At 39.0% G+C, this 16,025-nt stretch overlaps 1 protein-coding gene across 2 annotated transcripts in view; it reads left to right on the top strand.

Moving 5' to 3' along the window:
- LOC149447878 (leucine-rich repeat and fibronectin type III domain-containing protein 1-like protein) overlaps positions 1 to 16,025 on the top strand; it is a 789,142-nt gene that overhangs the window by 152,375 nt on the left and 620,742 nt on the right. For both annotated transcript variants that reach the window (XM_089652000.1, XM_089652001.1), the window contains exon 2: positions 1,812 to 1,903. The gene's annotated coding sequence lies outside the window, so the exon portion shown is untranslated. The remainder of the gene's footprint in view (positions 1 to 1,811; positions 1,904 to 16,025) is intronic.

Here is a 16,025-nt window from a genome sequence, read left to right as displayed (position 1 = left end):
AACTCGCTCGTAGGATGTTCTTTCTCTTAATTTGAATGAAAACAGATTGGGATTACATCTGAAATGTGAAGACAGACGGTGCAAAAGACACACTAGGCCCAGCCATCACTCTAGCACCTTCCCCGCTCCCATCCATAAAATGAGGCAAGTGAGGACAGCAAGATGTTGTAGAGCAGTTAATCTGGCATTTTGGAACTTGGATACTCTGTGCAGAAAGTTTCTTACAGCACCATCCAGGTTTATACCTTTCTTGAAATTTCAAGTCCTCATGTACATGTATGCTGTGAAGTTGGATATCTGATGGGCTTAAAATTCTTGGCGTTTCCCTTGCATGGGGAGCTGCCAGTGTCATGTATGGTTGTATGTGGCACCAACAGCTTCTCAGGCATAGGTAAATACTTGAAATTTTTCATCCATCATATTTTCAGCCCCTCACTATCCACAGGCATGATGCCTAACTATGACTGAGGAGGAAATAAGAGGAAGCAGAAGGAGTGATGAAGTTGCACATCACAGAATCCACTAAGTATATTCCCATATTCCCACTCCCCCCCACTGACCCTGTTAGATCATCTGTGAAAATGTTATTGCAGTGAATTATACAGAACTCATAAAAAAGTATTTGACATAGTTTGTATGCTTTTAGAACACTTGCAGTGTTTGGAAGTATTGGCAACCCAATAATTACTTTTACCTGTTGCTTTTTAACTCCTACTATAACCATAACCAAAACTGTTGACCTTCAATTCAGAAAATGCTAGAAATTCCTTGGATTTTTGTCGAACTCTCAGGGATCAGAAACAATGATTGTTTTTTGCACTTTAAGGATCCATGCACACTAGTGGTTTCTTTAAGCTCAAAAAGTGCTGGAAAAAATGCTGGAGCGTTAGTATTTTTATAGTACATGTAGAAAAAAAATCTCGAAAAATGGTGTTAGAGTTTTAGTAGCATTTAGGAGTGTGTAGCAGCGTTTAGCGGGTTTTTATTTCTGTTGGAAAAAACGCTCCAAAAAACTATACAAAAACAATATTTTGTTTCTGCTTCTAGAAAAACTGAAGCTCAAAAAATGCTACTAGCCTCAAGTAGTGTGCGTGGACACATAGGATAACACTGTTTAGCTCCTAGGAGTAGCAGATTTTTTTTTTTTTTTTTTAATGTTCTTGGACTTGCATTTCGGTGTTGCTGGTCTCCAGCAGACTATTTTTAGACTTTTTGGGGTTTATTTACTAAAGCTGGAGAGTCCAAAATCAGACTCCCTTCTGCATAGAAACCAATCAGCTTCTAACCTCAGCTTGTTCAATGAAGCTTTGGCAATGAAACCTGGAAGCTGATTGGTTTCTATGCAGAAGGGAGTCTGATTTTGGACTCTCCAGCTTTAGTAAATAAACCCCTTTATGTCTACATGCTATCCAGTGATGACTGCTTGGTATTTTTTTTAGAGTGGTTTTCCCGAGGGTGAAAACTGTGAACCATGCCTGTGTAATGTGTATTGAAAAGGCTACCTATATCCTCCATTAAAAGCTTGTTTCAACACAGGAGAACAATTAGGTTAATAAAGATAATTGTCACTTTGTAACAGGAAATACCTGAACAAAGTCCATTATGGCAGGATCACCCGGTATTGTTTTAATAAAAACTAAACATGTAACACTTCTATGAGATTTTAGGGATTGATTTAACATATATGCCAAGGTATGTACCAAGCACCTGCTTTTTAGCCATGGGTAAATGTAACATTTGACATGCTGACAAATGTAGTTTATGTATAAATATCATGTATATTAATTCATTGTATTACTTTATTTATATAGCATCAACATGTGCTGCAAACTTTTACACTCTGCGGAGATGGCAAAACGAAAATATGTGGAATAACATAGTCTGCACAGTAAAGAATATAAAGGTAAGAACACCCTGCCTGTAAAAGCTTGGAATCGTCATTGAATGTACCCTTGAGCATTTGGTTTTACAAGTAGGTAATCTGGTTACTTGATATGCCATGTTTTCAGCAGATAGAAAATGTATGTTCAAAGAATCTTGTAATCCAGTTTCTAAAGTTCTACTTTTCCAATGTTTTAGATAAGCTTGGGTTAATAATGAGGTACACTAGATAAGGTACCACCTCCTTTCCTCATCAATCATTACCAAATTAGTATGACACAGTGAAATGTTTTTGAAAGTATTTTTTTTTGGAATAGCATCCCAGTTCCACAAATACTCTCATGTTATCTGATCAGGTGGGGGCATTATTACTGGTCACAAGGGCACTCTCTTGGATAGTGGGGTTGTGGAGATCTAATCTGGACCAATATATAGTACTATTGGCTGCTTAGTTTTGGGTATCCAGGGTGGCATAAATGAACTTCACCTTGTGCTCTAATGTACAAGTTCTAATTTCAACATAAGAAGTCTGCATCTGTTTGGGTCCACCACCTCCTGCCTCATGTGTCTCACTTATTGGTCATAGGGTGTGCAGGTATCTGTGTACCATCAGAGTATTCTGGGCACTTTTCTAGAATATTTTAAACTGGACCAGAAAGTAAGTCAGAGTGGATCTTGCAATGCAAATCAAGATCTGCATATACTGTCTGGGCACCCACACCTTTAAAGATTACCCGATGTTTCTAGAATCGAAATGTACCTGTAAAGAAAAAGTTACATTTATACTTACTTTACCCTGGTCTTATAGTAAAATATAAGTAACCAAAGTAACTATGTTTATTCAATGTAAATTGATTTGGCAATACTGATATGTATTGTGGCTCACATGAAATGTGTATTGTACTGATGATTCAGTTTTAGAATGGCAGAACGCCTGACTCTAGGCAAAGTGGCTGTATAATACAAAAACCTTCAATCTGAATCTGTCCCCCACAGTACCACTTCATCACCACAAGACAGTCCTCAATATTCTGGGTCCAACATAATTCAACACAAAGGACTTTCTGTATCAATGGGCTGTAAGTGTAGTGTCATGACCCCCTCCCCCACCTGAGCATTTCACTCGTCACTCTGTGTAACTATTTAGAGAGTGGTGCTGATGTTTTATCATCCAGGATCATCCACTGCTAGGTGGGCAATAGTAAAGGGGGTGAAGTGGTGACTGGTGGGAGGGGGGCACAGAGCCCCATAGTTGGGCTTTAACCAACCTCCAGCTACGACAATTGAAATGCAGGCTATTCATGTGCTTTTTCTTCATGCACCTATTATATCACAGCTGAAGTTTCGTAGACTGTGCTTGGTTAAAAACATTACACTCCCTTTTTTTTGCAAGAAATACAATGCCTTTGTAGCCAAAGAGCTTGGTTGTGTAGGCTTTGGATAATGATGGAGCTCAGAATTTCTTTTTTCTTTGCTCATGCCAAACAAGAGGAACGATTTTTATTCAAAACAATTATATTATGTTTTGCTGAAATGTGTCTTATTGATTTATGAGAAATGTGAATTTTAATGATGGATCAACTTAATAACAGACCAGAATTGTTTCAGGCACCTCGCAACCAAACTCATTAACTGACCTTCAATTCAAATATTGACATACAAAGCATTAAACACCTTTATGTGATTTCCTACACTGCCTCTAATATCTTTACCCACAAATGCAAGTAAAACAGACTGTGATGTTTCCTTTTCCTCCGTGTAATTTGTGTTTATTCTCACCTGCCAATCACAGCACTTCTAGTCTAGGACACGCACATACACCATCTGTTTCTGCAGCATGAACCCAGGGTAGAATGTACACAAGTAGAGCTGGTAATCATACATACTTCTCTGCAGCCATATCACATGGTGTACACAGCTTATTCTGCCATACGGATTTCCTATTTACTCTTCAATTCCCTTCTTTGTCTAGATGTCTGATGTGCCATATGGAATTATAAAGTAGCTTTCCTTGTAGCAGGACAATTTCTGCAATTTTTCACTGGAAAATCGAGATTTCTATTACAGAAACAAAAAGAATATAAAGAAACTGTCGTAGGGTAAAGAAATGTAAATAACCATGACCTGCAAAAGAAGAGGCCTTATTTTCTCCAGTCTTGAAACCCATTCCTCCAATCGAGCTATGGCCATCTGAACAACCATCATGTTCAGTATTTCTAGGAGCGTTCAATGTCTGGTTCCCACCATGCTTTGTGATTTGTTCCCCTAACCCCTACATCAGTGTTGTGTCCTGCAGTAGTGTAGTGGCTGGTGGAAGTTATTACATCAAGCAATGGGTACCAGGCATCTTACAGACCCAGATGTGTGTTGGATGAGAAGAGGCCAGTGTATTGCAAGAGAGGAAAGATCGGAGGGGCAGGTGAGTATGAAGCCTCCTTTTGCAGGTTTCTTATTTATAATTTTTTGTAGTTGAGTTGCTTTAAGTGTTTCTGAAGTTTGTCAGATTTCAGTATGCAGTATTAGGAGGATGGTATTGAACAAACCATTAATCAATGCCTATTGTAGCTGCTGTGTGAGGATTTACTGTAGATTGTAGAAGGGCTTGACATGTTGAACCATGCAAACCTAATTGATCTACACACTAACCTGCTAGTGCAGCTATATTTCTTTTACTGAAGATGGCAGTTCATAGAGCAGACTAAAGAGGATCCTCCTTTAGTGCTGGGGACCCTGCCACCCTTTACTCTGCAGTGGTCCCAACAGTCCTTGAGGACAGTCTTGACAAACCTAGTAGTGATTATTCAGTGGAGTGTTGATAGTTGCAAGAGGTATGCTTGTTTAGCTGAGCAAAAATCTATTAGACTATAGATGCAGTAACTACTTTGGACTGATTCTGTTGTTTAGAATTCCACAACAGCACAAGCAAAGATTTCCATCATGTTGGATCAGTTTTGAACACCTTTCTAGACATGTATTAGACATAGGACCTTCTACATAAGGCCAAGATCTGCTATGTTCATGCCAAGTTGGTCACAAGTACCAGTGCATCTGTGCCAGTCTTGTTTTCAGAAACCCTGTTGTATTAGCATCAGTTTTCAAAAGTGTTCAAACTGTCCAGATCAAACACCATTCAGTTTTCAAAACCTTAGATAGGTGATGCAACACTATGATTGGTACAATCCATAAAGTCATTGAGGTCATTCAGTAAACCAATGCTCCATCAAACAAAACTATGAAATGAAAATCTCAATGAATGTAACACATCCCTTGGAGATCCTTTGTTGCCTGCAAGCATTGCAGTTCTTTGTAAATGTTAACTCATAATAAAAGCTTTGTTTGCTGAAACAATGATGCTTTGGCTACCACTCCATAAAAGCATAGTGTAAACAGTACTGTCATCATTGAGCATTGTTTGCTAATTTGTTTCATTTTCATTGCTGTGCATTGTGTGCTAAATGTGTTATTTTGATTTTTTGAAGTTTTTCTTACACAGATCCCCCAGATTTAACACACGTGTTTTAATACAAATGTATGTAATATTCTCTAAGTAAAGGTCTGTTCAAAAGTTTGAAAAAAACAAAAAGTGGCTTTTTGAGTGAATTTTCCTTAGAAAAAAATAATCACTTGCTTCTGATTGAGGTTTCTGATTACAAGTAAACTGTTTTGAGGGATATGTGAGCTTGGCAAAAAAGAGGTGGATATGAAATAATACATCATGAGAAGTAGACAAATTTAATATTCAAATGTTAATTTCATGGTGAAAAAGAAGTTAATACCATGATATTTTTTTTTGTGTATTGAACATTTTGATGCAAAAATTGTTGAGACGAAAATAAATAAATACATACATATAGGATAAGTCATGCTGCTTTGTGCATTAAAGCTGTTGTCTCTACATGCTTGGGCCAATATTCTGCTTATTAAAATCAATATTCTGGAGCGCTTATTGAAAGTATTCCATCTGGATGTTTAAGGATCTTTCCTAGTGTCTTTGTGGTTCTGAATGTGTGTCAAGTCACCAAGTGTATCCATTTAACAGCTCCTCATTAAAAAATAAGCTGCCATTAGTGTAACTAAAGGTAAAACTTTAGTTATAACTCTCCCTTACACTAAACAAAATAGAACAAAAAAGCTTGTCAGTTGAACTTTAAGAAAGCACGCAAAACCAAAAAGTGGCCAGGCTATGGACAAAGACTTCTCATAAAGTTCAATTTCCGTCTATAAATGTGAGGTAATGGACACTGCACACTGTGCCTCTACACCACTGCAGTGCAATAGTGAGCATTTTGCCTTGTCCATGCAGTGGGACTGTGTTGAAATAGCTGCCCAACGCTGTCCCACCACATTTGGTGTGAACCTGCTCTCAAATATTTACATATTACAAAGAAGTGTTTATTGAGCTTTAAAATAAGATTTTACTGACCCCTGTAACTGCATCCACTGTGGAGCAGTTCATCCTTAAATTCCACAGCGGAAGAACAGAAAGTGGAAGAAGTCCTTCTCTGAGTAGCACAGTTCATTTCAAGCTTCCATCTCAGAAGTGACTCCACAGTCTTTCAGCCTTCTAATCTCTAGCATTAACACAGATCAGGAGCTCTTTGTAGGAATAAGCAGTGAGTAGAGATGCTGGGAAAGAAGACTTCAGTGCTTCTATTGTGACCTTCAAAGATAAAAGCCTGTAGCTACAGTGGTCAATGAGAGCTTGTTTTAGGTCTAGTTCACACCTGAGCAATTTGAAGTGCGTTTCCTGAAGTGCTTCACCACTCAACATTAACCGCTTCCCGACTGCCCTACAGCAGAAATACTGCTACAGGATGGCATGAGTGTGCAAAATCACGTGTATGTATACGTGATTCTGCATTTCCGGATAGGAGGCGTGCGCGCCCTATCCATGCTGCCATTTGTGGCCTCGGCTGTCAATCACCGGGTTCAGCTCATGCACACTGCTTTACATGGCTGCATAGAACTGATCACTGTATTGGTGTCACTGGGGATGTCGGTGACACCAAGTTAGTTCCCCCCCAGTGTCAGAATGCCCGCCGCAGTCCTGCTATAAGTCGCTGATCGCCTCCATTACTAGTAAAAATAAAAAATAAAAAAAATCACAGTATGTATACCGCCATTTGTAAATGCTATAACTTTAAGGTAAACCAATTAATTTATACGTATTTTTAATTTTTTTAGCAAAGACATGTAGTAGAATAGATTTTGGCCTAAATCTGATGAAATTTGATTTTTGTAAATTTTTTTTACTCGACATGTTTAATATCAAAAATTTAAAAATATTGTTTTTTTCATCAGTATTGTCGGGTCTGTGTTCTTTTTTATAGCGCAAAAAATAAAAACCGCACAGGTGATCAAATACCACTGAAAGAGAGCCCAATTTGTGGGGAAAAAAGGATGTCAATTTAATTTGGGTGCAGCGTTACATGACTGTGCAATTGTCAGTTAAAATAACGCAGTGCCGTATCGCAAAAAATGGCCTGGTCAGGAAGGGGGGTAAATCCTCTGGAGAGCAAGTGGTTAAGATACCCATTATATTCAGTGATACCTGTTCACACCTGAGCTCCATGTCATTTGAAGTATGCTGTTTGAAAAAGTAGGAGTTTCTTTGCGGCAGTGTTGTGTGTTTCCGTCCCTATAGACTTTTTGAGAGTGCCTGAAAAACGCCTATAAGTGTAGAATGCGCAAGATTTCTTGCCTAACCTTCTCCTCGTACCTAGTTTTCCATTAACTAAAACAAAAATATGTGAGCCTCAAAAAGTTACAAAAACGCTTGAAGCATAAGCTGAAATGTTAACCTATTACAGTGTTACTAAACCCACAACAGTAAAATCAGTCTGTATATGCAGTAAAGCATGCTTGTTATACTCACTGTGGAACCTAAGGGATTAATCCTTTGCATTATGTAAAAAAGGCTGTTTGATCCTGTCTTCTCTGATCTTCCCCTTCTACTGTCCCAGATCTATCTGCTGATAGAACAGAGCCTTGGGGGCAATCTGCACATGCTCAGTGTGGTGTGTAGTGCTAGTAAGTTTTTTTTTCTCGGGAGAGTGCATGAGATCAGCACATGGCCAATCAGCGCTGTCCAAATAGAGGGTGAGGGGTCCTGCAGCCTCATAGGTCAATCAGGGAAGAATGAAAACGCCTCCAACAAGATTAACCAGTGCTCTGCTGGTCACTGATAGAAGTCACAAGATTACTCTAACTGATGATAAGGTATTTAGCAATTTATATTTACTAAAATAATTGCATTTCCATGTCGTGTGTACTGTGGGAGACCAGATATAGTGAATGCAGGGTCCTGGGTTTAGCAACACTTTAAGGTGTTACTTTAAAATGCTACTACCTGTCCTACACCCCCCCTCCCCCACCCCTTTCAGTAAACACTCACGTGGGTCCATCTTCTCGCTCCAGCTCCCCTCTCCTAACTTCCTGAAACTGAGGACAGTAGAGCCATAGGATGCCTGTGAGGAGGGAGTATGGGCGTGGCCTAATGACACTGTGTGGATCTATAGATGCACACATCCCAAATTAGGACTTAGCGGGAGCATGCCCACAGGTGACTCCATAGCAACTGGCTTACTACAGGAGGCACCAGAAGGAGGGTTCTATGTTTGTCTGCACCTGTTACATTGCCTAGCATAAAACACGTAAAGCCCTGGTTTATCAATTGGAAGCTTGGGGGCTTTCTTTTAAGATACCAATACATAAAAATATATAGGTTTGTCCATAATATACCAACACCTCCTTCCATGCAGTGCTGTTTATTTGTGATGTAGATTACTGAAGTCTCTATTTACAGTATATCATTATTGCAGGAGCTAGGACTGTTTGTTATAGCAGCATCTTCTAGTAAATTGAGATATATTAAATATAATTTTCTGTTCAGCACTGTGCGTATTTATGGTGTTTGTCACAGGCCGTGCCATCTATCAGAGTCACAGCGGCCTGAGAGTCGGTCTAATTGAATTAATACACCGTTTTTAATGTTCGATTTCTGAATACCAGCTTAACCTCTGCTTTCATCAGGTAGTGCGCTCTCATTTTATCAGTACAAATTCATGTTTATTTAATAAACTGTGGTGGTAAATTATCATTATGTTCTGACACTCATTTCACACTGTGGACATTGATTGGCTTGGAATGTAGTGTATTTCCGAGTAAGCTCAATGTTTTTTCATAAGCTTAGTTTCTATTTTTTTCATTTTTGTGCTAGCAAGTTTTCATACATCCATCTTGCGCATCTGCTGGATGTCAAAGGAAGCCTGTGCTGAAAGAAATATGTGGACTGCCATTGATAGCTGCTTTGCTGTCATGTTCATCCTATGGCTTAAATAATTTCTGCTTTGTTGGCCTCGAACAAGTATGCAGAACAGGCATTGTGACTTCACTCTGATTTTATATGCTGTGTACAACTTCTTGGTCAGTGGCTCAAAGCACAGCCAAGCAACTAGTATGCTTAGGAAGTGGTTTTAAATTTATTTATTTATTTATTTATTTATCGAGTTTATATAGCGCCAAAGGGTTTGCTCAGCGCTGTACAATAGAGGGGGGACAATACATGAAACAGTACAGTAACATCAAACAGCACACAAGGGGTAAGAGGGCCCTACTCTTTCGAGCTTACAATCTAGGAGCATTAAATGGCAGCATTCTGTACAGGTTTCCCTTAGAAGACAAGGAACATAAAGCAATTCTGTCACTATACAAAGGATTTTCTGTCAGTCCATAGTAAAAGAAGACAGGACCTGCTCCTCTTTCTTTCTGATTGCACTACCAAGCTTCTTTCCAAAGCTGAGGAACGTTCCCCTGAAACTGCACTACCAAGCTTCTTTCCAAAGCTGAGGAACGTTCCCCTGAAACTACACTGAAGCCAACATTTCTGGAGTGTCAATCTCCTTGGTCCCTCACAGTTCTCATATGTTCTGTCCTCCAACCTCCACCCATTACAAGATACAGTAGAGACATGGAGGTCATAAGGAAGAACCAGTGAAAGCTGCAGGAACCACAAAGATCAACAATCCTGGAAGTGCTGGTTTCAGGGTAGACTTCTGCCGAAGGTTACTTGGCATTGAAATGGTTTTCGGTGGCATGAACAACAGGAAAGGTGAGTATGTCCTGTCTTCGTTTACAAGTGTGACATGGTAGTATGTTTTCTATAGTGTTGGGGTCTCTTTAAAGAACATAATTATGAAACTGTTTGAAGAGGTACAGTAAAATGGAGCTGGTTTAGTGGGAAGTGATATCTGTCGAACAAATTAATTCTGTCCATTAATGTTATGAAAATCGATCAGAAGCTGTTTTTTTGTTGGCTTTGTTTCCCCAACATGGCAAAACAGACTGTAAAGAAAAGTTATAAAAATGTGAAGCTGCTAACATATGTGCATCGAAATCTCCCCCACGCAGTGCACACCACACATAGTGGGTTATTTTAAAAAGTTAGTTTAAATACCTGGTACTGGAAAAGTACTTTGTATTTTTACGTATCATGTTGTGGTGTGAGAGGGCAGAGCAAAATTTATTTGTCTGATGTATGTGTGGTTAGGGTGTTGGGGATCTCTGGACTTACACATCAGTAACATAATTCCTATTAACTGGTCTTCCCATTTAGTTAACATAGAGGAAGGTGGTCAGTGGGCTGTGTAGTCTGCCTGCTTCACACTCTGCAGAAAGTTTTCAACAGGAAAACTTTATATCGTTGTGTCACACAGATGCACCACAATAACTGTTATGTTCAAGAGGAAGCTGATTGGAAAAACCTTTATTCTATCCACAAATGAATCTCAGAACAAGGTAGACAAAATACATGGAGTGATATCAGGGGTGGACTGACAACTCATGGGGCCCCCAGGCAATAGGGGATCATGGGGCCCCTTTTGTCTGTGCCCAAACTCAAAAAAGCCTATGAAAAAGGTACCAGGGGCATCTCATGTTGCCCCCTACTGACCCCAGGCCCTCGGGCAGTTTCCAAGTGGTCAGTCCGCCCCTGGGTGATATATATCTGATCTTATTTCTAAATTTCAGTTTAATGTTAAAGTAAAATTTTTTTGAAAATTTTGGAGTGTGGAGAGGGATTAGAACCTCTGTCAGTTTTTATTGCTGTCTGTGACCCTGTTAAGTAGATTCTCTCTCTATATTTGTCCTGTTTACCATTATCATTGAAAGTGAAAGTAAAAGAAAATCTCACATTTTGGGTTGTCCCCAGAAAAGTAATAGAGGGGAAATCTTCCAATGGGGACACTAGTTCTGGTCACCTGGGGGTTAAGGAATTTCCTTAATTTGCAGGGATTTCCTCTTTCCTTTTTGGCTATTGAACAGGGAGCGAAGGGAAATCTCCCGAGTAAGACACAGACCGCAAAAAAAAAATCTGACGGGTTATAACCCTCCCTTTTTCTATCCAAAGTGAAAAAAAAAACGTTTTGCCTATAGTTCTACTTTAAAGTCTATGTGACCCTAAATCTGTATTATTATGTGTAATTTATAAACCATAGTCTCAATCATTTTCACATACATATTCCAACTGAAGTAGCTGGTTGATCCTGCCAGTCATCTTTCTTCCTTGTCCTGAACTGATCACACAAAGAACAGAAGCTGATCTGTGCTTGTGTGGTCAGTTTGCATTCTTTGACTACCCATTTAGAGGTACAGGACACTGTACAGACACACAGCATGCCTGTATTGAGTAAATTGTTCAGCACGCCCCTGACCAATCCCAGCCTGCCTCCGGCCCACACCCACTCCCAATTGCAGCCTACCTTTTGAACATGCCCACTGTTCAAACAAAACTTGCATCTTGCCTCTGAACAGACTATAGAATACAGGTGTACTGTGTGTTTGGTTACATGACAGAACTTTTAACTGTGTAAAAAAAAAAAAAAGCTAAGAAAGAGATAATTTCTGAAACTAAGCAAAAGCAGCTATTTTGCCTGCATAGTTATGACTGTATTAGAACATAACTATAACATTGTGCAATATGTTCAGAGTTACTTTATATATGTAAATTTTGATGCAGATGTAAAAACATGCTTATGAATGCTAGATGGTAGTCGCCTTGATATGATATTTTGATTGTGGGTGAACTACCATGGGCTGATATCATGGATTGATTACTGTTTCAGTTTTGTTCTCCTTTATGTAGTATGTACAGTACTGTATATGTACTATAGAGCTGACAAGCATTGCTATAGGAGAGATCCCCTGTCAGACTCTTCTAGAAATTCTTACCCTGGCAGAATTAAAATATTGGGGTTGAGTTGTGCTTTAAGCATTATTATATCTAATATGTCTCAAAACCTCCTGGATATTTGGAGGTTTAGTGGTGCCTGCTATTGTTCCTAGTCTTACTGTGTTTTTATTTAATATCATGGATGATTGGAGCTGTGGAAACACACATTATTGTTCATATTGCAACTGTATTTAATAACATGCATGATTGGAGTTTTGGCAATGCCTGTTATTGGCTCTGTGCACAATTTTGTGTTTGCTGATACTCAATTGGTTGGCCTAAGATGTAACATAGAGTAGTTGTGTATAGAAATAATACATCTTTGGAACCTGCATCCATGATTTTTTTTTTTTTTTTTTTAAAGAGGACCTTTATTCCAATTCTTAATTGAAGGCAGACTTAACAGCAGATATATTCATGTTATGTGCATGCATGCTTGGTAAAGTAGAGGTGTTAAAGAAGGAAAGAAAAAAGGGGAAAAAACCTGCGCTACACCCGAGACAATACAATATGTGAATAAATGTGTGAAAAAAAAAATAAAAATATATATATATATATTCTGAAACAATAGTGAAACAGTTAGTGAACTGCTGCTACGCTTTCCCTGAACACCAGAAAATACAAAACATATAAAACATGAGTGCGCTGTACACTAAATAAGCATAAACACTAATCAAATAAAAAATGTGCATACATATATTGAAATGATATAAATCCACATTCATGTATTAAATAATTAAAAGTCCCAAAATCCAATAACAGTGCTGTGTGCTAAAGAAATCCTCCATCGGAAAGTGCATAGGTGTCCACAAATGCTTGACACAAAAGAAAAAATCAGCCTCTTAACAGACACTTTGATCTCCAATCAAGAGATCAAACGAGCAGATGGTGTTCAGATCCCACACTGACACCCTAGTAGCCATATCTAGGAGATGAATGGACAACTGCAGGTTCACTTGAATGAATCCATCACATCAGACAGCTCTCCACATCATGCAAGGAAAGGTTTAAAACAGAAGAAGAAAACTTCATAGTGCAACCCAATAAACCAGCAAACAATTTATTAAAGTATTGCACTTACATAGATAAAGTGCATAAAGGCAGTGTAAACATTTACCCCGCAGTGTCAGACCACCGGCTGGAACGAGGTGACGTCACAGAAATCTCCGCCCGATGCGTGTTTCTCCAAAATGGTGTCCTCTGGGATTGGAGAACAATTGTAGAAGTGTTAAATTTGCTAGTATTTATGGTCAGTTGCAGTTCTCTAGACAGAGTATCATGAAGACCACCACTAATTTAGTTCTTAATTTAAATGAAGTCTAATAAAACTAATCAATCGTGTATATGGGCTTTTTTAAAAACCATGTTATGGATATTCAGATTTTTTTTTTTTCAACAAATAGCGCAGCAGTCTTGCATCAGTCATGTGACTATCAGTCCTCATGTTGGAGCTGTCTTGCGTGGTGTGTATGAGTGTCACATGGGGAGGCTAGCTTAGGGAGGGGAAGTTGGGACATGCACATACTTAAGGGCAGCGCAGAGGACTGTGGATCAACCAACGTAGTGTTTCCACTCTAAAAAAGGAACTAATATGCACTGACAAGATAACCATGTTTTCATTCTCTACTGATCCCATTTTGAAACAAAGATTTATTATGCATAGTTGGGTAAAATAATTTTGGAGCAAATGGGAAAAATAATTGTTGTGTTTTTAAAGACACTTTACCACCTTCTGCTACAACTCACCTTTCATTCTCAGATCACTAATGGGGGAAAAGGGAGACCGAGGAAATGCTTCATTCTATTTGGAGCAAACCAGAGATATTGTTTCGTGCATCTCTCAGCCTAGATATAGGTGCCCAATTTGAAGTAAGGATTGCTTGTGTTGAAAGTGACATTGTAGCTAGACTAAAAATGAACACTGTAAAAGAAGATGTTTATTCCTTACCTTTCCAACAGGTGAGTAAATGCTCCCTTGAAGAGCTATGAGCACTGTTGATATCTAACACTTCTAGGTATACTTGGATACCTGATCCCCAACTGGATGCTGCTCCTTCTGCTGGCTGATATATGGTATTATTTGAGGAAGCTGGAGCTTCCTCGCATATGACAGTGCTTGGGCTCCCATTTTCCTCTAACTAGACAGGTACTTGTCAAGACTTTGATATCATCATAGGCATGTCCTGCCATCTCCAACTTCTGATTATTGGGTTACATCAGGGGCGGACTGACAACTCATGGGGCCCCCGGGGAATAGGGGATCATGGGGCCCCTGTGTCCTTGCCCAAACTCAAAAAAGCCTATGAAAAAGGTACCAGGGGCATCTCATGGGGCCCCCTACTGACCCTGGGCCCTCGGGCAGTGCCTGAGTTTCCAAATGGTCAGTCCGCTCCTGGGTTACATTGATGGTGTCTTTAAAATATGGGATCTCTGAACAAGAAGAGCTGCCTGAACTTCTACTTATATGGTTTATTCCAGCCTTGCAGTGATGTAGAAAGATTGGCAAAGCAGGCCTAGAAAAAAGCCTATAATACCTACTGTAAGTGCTATATCATTGTCAGCTAACATGTCTTGCACTGCACTGTTTGAAGGTTAAGGTTTCCATAGTGTACGCCTGCTGTAACATTTGAGTACACATACAAATTTTTACACATATGCACACAGTCCCATATTCCTTCAAAAATGGTGTATTGTATGAATCTTTACGATTGTATGTGGCCACTTTAAAACAGTTAGAAAAGCTTGGTTTTCATAAATGCAACCTTTAGTTGACTGCTAGATTGCAAGATGTCAGTTTTATTTCCCTGCTATATTTCAAGACATTAGTAGGCTCCGTTTTTTTTTTTTTTACATTTTCTCCAGCAGAATATTTCTTATAATAAAATCTTTCATCTCAAGTAAACATTTATAATTCATAGCGCAGTAAATTTCTAGATCACCAGTTTTAATGAGCGTCCTTCAGCGTCTCTAACCTTTGACTCCAGTACAGCTAGTCTTTGAGTTTGATGTTTTGAGTCATTCTTTCATGTTATCACGATTTGCCTGAATCACTATGTTCAACCAGTTGAGTGACAGTGGAGATAACTATATGCTCCAATTGGCGTCATCTGTCGTTGTTTGTACTTTGGCTGCTGGTTTTGTATGTTTTTAATCGCAGCTCCTTGATGGCTCATCATTATCTTTGTCGGTATTATTGTCATTAAACCATCTTGGCCATCTTTACCTCTTTGCTAGGTTGCCTTGTTGAGGTTAAAAATGAGAAACACCTTTTCTCCTGTCAAAGGTGAGTACAAGTCATTAGTCATTAAACTCCATTGTTAGCTGTTCCTAATAGAGTTCATAGGTGCATGCAGTGTTTTTTTTTTTCTTTTTTTTTCTATTCTTTTCCTTTTTTATATTTGTTGTCCTGTTGATAATACACTGGGAGTGCACAGGCAGAAAAAAATAGCGGTTATTCATCATCCCTGTGATCTCATTGGCTTTTCTATAGAAAGACCATCTGCACCCCATATTGGTTCTTCTTAGAAACTAAATGTGAAGACTACAAACTACATGTAAACTGATGACATCCTACAGTTTGCACAGATCACCCATTTATTACTATAGAGAATCTTAAAGGGGGCCAAAAACTATATTGTTGCCCATGTGATTTAAGGCCTTTTTCACATTAGGCAATTTGGAATCATGGGCAGAATCGCCGCTATTCTAAATAGCTGCATAATGCACAGTGCATATTTCGGTACCAATATGCTTAATGGCATCCCAAACGTGGTGCAATTTTGCCACAATTGTCATGCAACAGATTCGAGGCAAATCGCGCGTTTTTAAAAATCGTGTGAAGCTTGTGAACCAAAAAGGAGTAGGAGCTTTTTTTGGGCAACAAATGCGCATAGGGCAGCCCATTGAAGTGAATGGG

The sequence above is a fragment of the Staurois parvus genome, unplaced genomic scaffold (assembly GCF_062004578.1).
Source record: "Staurois parvus isolate SC_StPar_1 unplaced genomic scaffold, SC_StPar_1.0 ptg000668l, whole genome shotgun sequence".
NCBI classification, from domain to species: Eukaryota; Metazoa; Chordata; class Amphibia; order Anura; family Ranidae; genus Staurois; species Staurois parvus.
This window is presented reverse-complemented; position numbering and strand designations above follow the sequence as displayed.